General features: G+C 43.7%; 1 protein-coding gene across 1 annotated transcript in view; it reads right to left on the bottom strand.

Moving 5' to 3' along the window:
* The window catches only part of SDK1 (sidekick cell adhesion molecule 1), a 731734-nt gene that overhangs the window by 2145 nt on the left and 720157 nt on the right, over positions 1 to 9432 (bottom strand). The window lies entirely within an intron of this gene.

Raw genomic sequence — 9432 nt, 5'->3', positions numbered from 1 at the left:
TCCCTGACAAGGGCCACATCTTTCTAGATGTGCTGTGCCATCCTGGAACCCTCACCTGTGAGTCTTGGGAGCTCCCTGAGCATCCTGGTAGGGATGGAGCCAGGTAGGCTAGTCCAAGCTCTGCTGTGGGATCAACACGGAGCCACTTCCCAGCACCCCCTGAAGGCACAGCAGGCTCCTCACTGCCCCAAGTGGATAGTACAGGAAGCCAAGGATACCTTAGACATGCCCAAAGTGGTCTGTAAATGCAGTGTTGGATCACTCTCATATTCAAGGAGGGAAAAGGACATTGTGGCTGGGGAAAGTCTCAGGTTTAAAGCACTCTGCCAGGTGACAGAATCTCTTAAAGTCTCAATTTTAAAGCACTCTGCCAGGTGACAGAATCTCTATTCGGAAACCAAGATCCACAGCAGCGTCTTGCTCCATACCTTGCACTCTGGCCTGATGGCTCTGGCAGACTCTTCTCCTTTCTGGGCTCCAGTGCCCCCCTCTCTCAAGGGGTGAGTTATACCTATTCTTTTTCCCTACCCAGAGGGTGTCAAGAGGACTGGGCAGGAAGATGAAAGAGTGAGCAGCCTTGAAATGCCATCTCAGAATCACTACAAGGTCCAAGGACAGCAGATTCCAGGTGTGGCTCCAGTGATCAGGGTCGAGGAGGGCCCAGAATGTGTGTTTCTGGAGCTTCAGGGGTTGGGGGGGGGGTGTCTGCTCACCAGACAGGTGGGAGGCGTCTTGTGTTTGTCAGGATGTGAAGGGGAGGCCTCACTGCCAGTCATGGCACCTTTTCCAGAATGTAGATTCCTCTTAGAAGGAAAATGCTGTTCCTGTTCCCCCTGGGGTATGTGACTAGTGTCCCTCAGCTGGGGCTAGGGGTAGGGTGGGAAGTGGGGAAGAGTTGCCTGCTTTTCTTCATTTTACATAGTCTACACTGAGAGGCAGGAAAATCCAAGGGTCCCTTGATGCTGACTGGTGTTCCTGGTGGCTGCTCTTTCCCAACTGCTAGTGGAGAGTCAATCACCCACATCAGCACCGAGGCAGGAAGAGCTGATCCGTGAACCAAGGCTGTCCTGCACGAAGGGAGGCTGTGTCTGTCTTCGAAGCCTGCGAGAGCACTGGTGGCCTCTAGGCTGTGTAGAACTCCTTCGTATACACAGTGTGGAGCCAGAGTCTCCTGGGATTTGGGGGCACAGACTGGAAATCTAGCTGTAACTCGCATATTTACATGAAAGTAACAGCAAGTCACAGATTTGGGACTTTTCAGAACATTAAATGTAAACTATTTGTGTTGTAATACCATAACTGTCAGCAGCTGAACACATCTGTGCTTCCTCTGCATTTACTTAGTCCAAGCAAATATAAATGCAGAGCTAAAAATGTCTTCTCTGGACACGTGGCAAGATGTCAAGAGTGTCCAGTTTTTCCAGTACTGATTGATGACAACAGACATGTAACGCCTCCTTCACAGGAAACACACATCAGAACTTAACCCAGGTTGCATTCCAGTGCCCTCTGAATATCAGAATTATTAGTCTTGAAGGCAAAAGATACTTCTAGAATGGCAATATGAAGAGCTCAGTGGACCCTTTTCCTGGTTGAACAATGATTTAACTGGTGAAAATGATTTATAAACAACCATCTACAGCCTTTGGACTTCATTGCAACTTGATCAATCCACTTTTTTTTTTTTTTGAGAGGTTTTTGCTATAGGGAGCGTGTGCTCACCCGACAGACAGAGTCAGAGAGATAAAAAGAGAGAAAACACACACCCCCACCCCCCCCTGGGGGGGGGGGAGATGGCCACGCTGCAATCCCTTCTCCTCCATTCTCCTCTCAGGATCTTGGACACGCACGCACACACGCCCGGCGTGAGTTTTAAGCCACTGGGTCCGAGACTCAAACGGCGGTCAACTACATGGGAGTCCAGCGACATAGCCATTATGTTAACTGCTGGTCCTCCGATCAATCCACTTTCATAATCTTTGGCAACGGCACGATGATCCTATGATGTGGATATCATTCCCATTTCATGGATGAAGAAATGAGGGTCAGTGAGGCTGGCTGGCTTGGAGTCCTACCTGAGCTCACACCCCTTAGACTTCAGCTACCTCAGCACACCTCAAATTGTGCCCAGCTCTGGGAGTTTCCTTTGCATCAGTTGAACAGGTTCACAAGTCAACTATTCCAAATTGTAAAACCTACATTGGTCTAAAAATCAAAAGTTTTTTTTTTTTTTTTTTGTAACTTATTTGGTGGCCTAGCCTGCCCTGACTTGAGATAATTTGGCAGCTGACCCTGAAATGAACTGATATGAGGCTATTTAGAGTGAATATTCTCATATTTTACTGCAGAAACGTGTGTGATCATGGAGTGCTGTCCCTGCCCTGCTGGAGGTATTACATAATGTATGATCTATTCCCAAACCTGAGAAACACTAACTTCTTTTCTTTTTTAAAAAGCTTACTTCTTTCTTTCATTAGAGTGAGAAAGAGAAAGAGATAAAGAGAATTTTCTATATGGATCTATCATTGGCCCTGTAAAACCATGTCAGCCCCCAAATGCTAAATTCTAAAATATATTTGGCCTTGAGGGTTTCATATAAAAGATCAGAGACCTGCATTTGTGACTGTTGTTTAAGATTTATTTTTCATCTGCTTTCTAGAGGCCTTGAGGTGGCTTACAGGGTAAAGCTCCATGTAAACTAAGACAGGGAAAAAAAGGGAACAGAGAACATCTGAAAGAAGCTGAAGGAATCTATATCAGCTGCTTGTAGAAACCACATTTGTTGCTTCTTCAGACACCAACTTTGATTCTCTTGGGGAAAAGAACACATGTTGAAATACACTGAAGGCATGGCTTTTCTCAGGAGAAATGTATAGAAGAGTTGGGATTAGAATATAGCAGTTTATAGTTCTGGGCTTCACAAACTGGAGTTAGGGTTCTTTGTCATCTGAAGATCAAATGTAAGATGAGAGACTTCCACCCTCTTCAGAATATATTCTCAGTGTGCTATGGTTCCTCTCCCATTCAACTTCCCACCACAGGGGCCACTCATGGAAAAATATGAAAAGCAGTATCTGGATTCACTCTCCTCATTTTGACTCTGAGAAAACCAAGGTCCTCAAGTGAAAGAGAACTTCTCAGGGCCATACTGACCAAGGCCTGACTGAGGTTCAACTGGGGCCAGCCCTGCTATCTCAGTCAAAAGTGGCAGAAATAAGGCCTTTCTAGGAACAGAGAGGAGACACTGTGATCCCCAGTTCTATATAAGGTAGAGAAACACTATTATATGGGTGACCCTCATACTGAGTCTTTCTGAGTGATAGAGAAATCATTCAATCCAGTGGGAACAAATGGCATCAACTCATTTCAGTAAACCTGTCCAGCATCCACTTGGCGAACCTCTGGGCATTTCTCTGCACTTTTTATACCCTTGCCCACCAACTCCTCCTTCAGCTATTAGGCTGTAGAGAAGTAGGGCTCATACTGACCAGGTGGGACCTCGGAGTGATCTACAATGGACCAGTGAGTTCTTATTCAAGTTCTACATTTGTAAGACTATGTTCAGAACTGCTTACGAAGGAATGTATCATATGTCTCACACCTTCAGACACGTTCATGTGATTAATAAAATACCCTTTCATTCAAGACTTTTTAGCAGCTATCTATCATTATGTATTTCCTCAATCAAAGATCCAAAAGTCCTATAGTATCAAGAGATGGGTCAGTGACAAACGTGGGTGCTGGCCAGTACACAAAATGGGAGTGGTTATCCAGCTTACAGAATGTGCCAGTGCCTGTGTCTGGACTCAATCCCTTTAGAGGAAGCAGTCCTTCCCTGTCACATGGAATGAATGGTTTGCCTTTCAGAAAACAGCGATTAGCTAATAGGTGGTCATGTGACTCAAGCTGAGCCAATCAGATTCTTATCCTGGGATTTTTCACATTACATCTGGAAGAGTTCTCTGTGTAGGGAGTAAAACTGGGAGGCCATGAGCCTGAGTAGCCAGCCAGTGGTCACAGACCTAGCCAAGGGGTTCTAAAAGCTAATTTGAGAGAACAATAGCATTATGTAGAAAGAAGCAGAGACAAGAGTCTAAGAGGCTTGCTCTTCAGGTAGGAAGGCAAAGTGAGTACTTGCCCAGGGCTACATGACTAACAGATGCCAGGCAGGGCTAGAGTTAAACCTGGCTCTTGCTCAGATCTTGCCATTGCCTCCCTGGGAAAGCACAGTATTAAAATACCATTCTTCCTCCTGTCACCGGCTCTGTTTATTGTTTATATGACATTATTATTTTTTAATGGGGATGTATTTTAGTGAGTTAGAATTATTGACAAAAAGGAAATGCTGCAGGGTCTTTTTTTTTTTTTTTTTTTGTAAGTTTCCTGTGTGATATGAAGTAGCGATGTGTGTTGGTTTCCCAGGAAACTGTGGAAGGACAGAAGATGATTGGATGCAGCATCAGATTGACTGTGAGAGTTTCTAACGGTGCACAGATGCCTGGAAAGCAACTAATAGAAATAATCTCAACAGTTTGGGTATTATATTGGCAAGATGAAAGATTCAAATATTATTAGGGAATTAATTAGATACACGGAGGTTTGTCTAAGTTGGATGGAGCAAGAGGGATTTGAAAACTGTTTCTTTGGATTTTGAAACAATTCTTAACATGCAAATTACATAGTAGTCCTGATGTAATTCATAAGTAGCTGTACAACAGAATGATAGCAAACCCTCTTAAAGCTAGCTGTATAAACAGAAAAAGCCACAGTGTGTGTCATGTGACACTTAGGACATAATTCATAGTGGCTCTGATCAGGCAGGCTCCTGTACACCTGTGAATTGATTGGCAGGATTTTTACTTTAGTGAAATTTCTGAAAATGGTTAAAAAATACCATGGAGAGAAAAGGATGGCATCACTATTTCTTAGTGAAATATTAGCTTCTCAGAGGATTCTTCTAGTGGAGATTGCAGAGGGTTTCTAACTCCTCTCCTCCCAGAGCTCTGGAGAAGGTGGGAGGGAGGAAGGATGGTCAGGAGAAGCATGCCCCAGCCCACAGTTTTAACCTGTATCTATGATGGGTCAAACTACTGACTTGGACCCAGGGCAAAGACTGTGCATTACTCTTTATCCCTAATATATTGCTTTTTAATGTATCTGACTGTATAAATGGCCTCCAGTAGGGAGGGTAAACATCTTAAACATAAATCTAAACACAAATCATTTATAAGATAGTCTGATAGAAAACGAGTGTTACCACTCTCTGATTTTATTCTATTGCTGAGCATTCCTAAGTTCATTCCCCACATGACACTTGCTTTTCTTTCTAAGGACCTTATCTGCAGTTCCATAACTGGCTCCATTTCTGTAAATCTGGGTTAAGGGACCAGGCCAGAAGCCAATGCTACATTATAAAAATACCTATCAGAACTTAACCCGCATTTCTTACCAGTCCTCTCTGAATATCAGAATTGTTAGTCATGAAGGCATGGAACGGTAGTATGAGGAGCTCAAGGGAAACTCTCCCTACTGGAACAAAGATTTAACTGGTAAAAATTATTTTAATCATCTAAGGTCTTTGGAAATGGTGCTTAGGGCATATAGCAAATAGAGAACAATTTCTATAAGAAAATCGACACCTCACTAAAAATAGTGACTATGGGCATTTGGGTTGTGACTTCTCCCCTCTCCCCCCCCCCCCCCCCAGTTCAGTGTGACAGAAACTACTCTGGGCAGGTGTGTATAAGAAGATGGGGCTCCTAGTCTAGGAATTTGGTTTAGCCTGGGGAGAAAAGCTCCCGCATCTCATCCAGCTTTCCCGTCTCCTGACCAGCTCCACATTGAAGCAGCCTTACTCTATGGGCAAGAGAACTGGGGCTCCATTCCCTTACCCAGTCTTCACTCACAGGCTGGAAAGTCTATACTAGATGTGGCAGGCTGAGAATAATAAGCCCTGACTGCCTCCACCCCTGCCTGCTTGGGACAAAAACCAAAACCCAAACCCCCCCCCCAAAAAAACAAAACTGCACTGGGAGAAGCAAGCCCAGAAGAACAGGAGCCACCATCTCAACCAGTGTCTTTCTTGTGTATCAGGTATGTCACCAAAGGAGAACAAGGCCACTGTATCATCATCAGTTGGTCACAGAGGTCCTGTACAGAGATCGATTTGAAAACAAAGACAAAGTGAATTGATGAAATATACAAATTGATAACTTAGTAAAAGTAGTTCAAGTGCCTTGAAATCATTACACAAAGTCAAAGAAGCCAGTCACAAGACACAATATACTGTATGATTTATTTAGATGAAACATCTATAATAGGCAAATCTATAGAAGCAGAAAATAGATTAGTGGTTGCCAGGACTAGGTTTAGCTGGAGTTGGGATATTTGGATTGTTTGGGAGCTTAGGGGTTGACTTTTTTTTTTAGGGGTTGACTATTAGTGGGCACAAAGGTATCTTTTTGGGACAATGAAAATGTTCTGAAATTATGTTGATGGTTGCACAACTGTGTAAATATACTAAAACCATTGAATTGCTCTTCAAAGGGTCAGTTGTACGGTATGTGTATTACATTTCAATTCAGCTATTTAAAAGAGTGGTTGAAAATAAACTTCAACGTTTTACCTTGTACTTTTAAAATAATCTAAACCCCCCAGGTCCCTCTGTTGGGATCCTATGAATATTTGGTGCCTGCATATGCCCCAAATTTGTAAGTTTCAAATGTGGAACCCAGCAAGATCATACAGCAAATAAATAAATAAATAAATAACACCCTCCCCCCCCCAAAAAAAAAAACCTCTCTAAAAATAAGACATGCTTTACTATGAAGGAACCCAGGAGAAAGATGATATACAGACATGAGGATTCTTAGCTGGACTCCATGGGACTTCAGGTGTAGAAGTCTGAAAGGGACTTTGGGGTCCTGCATACCAATATCCTACGCAAGAGTTTTCACAGAGGTAGAGAGAGTGTCTACACCTTTCATCATCTTCTGGAAGGAGCCCATGATCCAAATGACATTAGGATCCATGAGGTGCATTTATGGGAATTATAAAAGAGCCCTCTGCTCTTTGTGCAGGGCTTGCCAGGCAGGAACAGGTGGCTCTTAGGCCCCTTGTGCTCTCAGCCACCTGCCTATGCTATAGTAACTCAGTTCTGAGTGGCAGGCAGGTGGGGGAGATAGAACTTGAGCCAGGTGCTCAGGTGTGCCTCAGGTCTAGCTCATCAGTGCATGTCTTGGGAACACATTTTCAAAACTCCCTTAGCCTCAGATTTGTCATCTATTACATAAAGATCATATCAACCTCCTTGCAAAATTCTATTTAGTGTAGATTGCATGTCTCTCCCTTTTCCCTTTTTCTTTACATCTTTCTTTCTTCCACACTTACCTTCCTCTCTCCTCCCACCTGTGTGTATCTGTGTTTGAATTTAGGTAGGTATGTGTGTATATGTATACATGTATGGTACATGTGTATATGTGTGTGCATGTGCATGTCATGTGTATGTGTGTATGTATATGTATATGTATTTGTGTGTGTCCAGATGTATTTTTTTTTTTTTATTGAGAGAGAGAAAAGGAGAGGGATATATATAGGTGTTGTTGACAGGATCTTGCTCTGTGGTGGTCCTCCTGCCCCAGCCTCCTAGCCAGCTAGGATTACAGGCACATACCACTACATCTCACTGTTTAGGCTGGTTCAGACACCAAGCCCAGGTCTCCCACACAGTCTCAACCTCAAGTGGTGGTGCTCTCCTTCTCGTGCCATTGGAGTTGGGCCTGCATGTGTGTATCTATGCATGAAATGTGTATGTCTAGCTATGTGCTGGGTATATTTAATAATTTTCCATAAGAATCAGCTAAATTGGAAATACCCCACGAACAGAGGGCAGAAACAGACCAAATGCTTCCCATGAACAGAGTTTGAGAATGCTTTTATCAACAAATAGCCCAGAAATCATTAATCTTGGGAGCTCTAAGACATGCCACAGGGCCACTCCTACCTCAGTGTCGAGCTGGAGGAGTCAGCAGTTAAGGGGGATGGTTAAGCTGAGCACTGGAGACTCGAGGATCTGTGTGTGCATATAACCTCAAAACCTTGCTGGATGAGCTCTCTTTTCTCACAGGGCTGGTGTGATCCTAAGTTAGTGGATACTTCACTGGGCCTGACCCACAGCAAGTGCTCAGCACATTGGAACAATAAGTACTCAATACAGATACCAGGCAGGTGTCCATGAGATGTGTCTCTATTTGCTATGGTGCAAGTCTTTCAGTCTTGAAAGCTGTCCTACTCTCCTAACATGTTGCTTTTGGTACAAGCAGCTAGAACAAGTTTAGTTTCCTTTTCACAAAAAAGCAGGTCAGTTTTTGCAGGGTTTCACTTGACAGCCCCTCAATTTTAGACAAATGTACTTTTCTGAAAATCTGCATTGCTACTTGCTGTTTTTGCCAAGCCCAAGGCTATGGTACTGACAGCAAACCCAGCATCCTTTCTAAACAGGATATGCAAAGCAAAGCAGCTCTGGGTGGTCCCTGGCACCCACCTGCTGTCCCTTCTCACTTGGAGTTCATCTACAAACCACAATCAAAAAGAAACCATTTTATTGAGCCTCAGGGCTCAATAAGACCTGAATTCAGGTCAAAATGAAGGTGAGACTTATTTTAGATTAAATATTGATTTAGAGTATGAATGCCAAGAGGTGGGGCAGGCCTACGTGTACAGCAAACAGCCTGATGATTTTTGTCCCTCACAACGTTTGGCATATCTGAAACAAAAGTTCAGGACTGAAGGTGACAACCTCTCTAATCGCTATTTCAACTGTTTTTGCTCATGAATGTAAGATATTGAGATAGTGCATCTGTGAGGAAAGTGTGTGCTGAGAATCCCCTCTCAGAGTCCACCAATGCTGCCTCCCTGGCTTAGGTCCCTCATGCCACACTGAGGTGTACACATGAGACATGCTCAGCTCTGGGCCTGCTGAATGCCCAGAATCAGAAGAGCCTAGAGAGACCAGGCCCACAGTCCCAGGCAGCATGGCCAGAGGCTGATACTCCTGCAGTAAGGATGGGGACCTGTCTCAAGTCAGAGCTCACTCTGACCCTGTTTTATGGACCCAGAACTGCTGTGTGTTAATTCTTACATAAGGAAGCAAGAACAGGAAACTCCTCAGGCAGGGATGGAGAGGCTGGTGGGAAGTGAAGCAAATGCTAAGGGGCAAATAGAATGGATCTAGGGGTAGAGTGAGAATCCCATTTTTCTCTCATGTAGTTTTGTAGGCTCAGGTTCTTTGACATTTTTACTAGGATATAGAGACCACCAAATGTGATGGTAACTTCTGCCTTTCTTTCTTTCTTTCTTTCTTTCTTTCTTTTTTTTTTTTTTTTTTTTTTTTTTTTTTTTAGGGGGGTTTGTCTTTGGGCACGGCTTCTCTCC

This window comes from Tupaia chinensis, unplaced genomic scaffold, assembly GCF_000334495.1.
Source record: "Tupaia chinensis unplaced genomic scaffold, TupChi_1.0 Scaffold000101_1, whole genome shotgun sequence".
In the NCBI taxonomy this organism is placed as follows: Eukaryota; Metazoa; Chordata; class Mammalia; order Scandentia; family Tupaiidae; genus Tupaia; species Tupaia belangeri.
The sequence above is the reverse complement of the archived record's forward strand: the minus strand, read 5'-3'. Positions and strand labels throughout refer to the sequence as shown.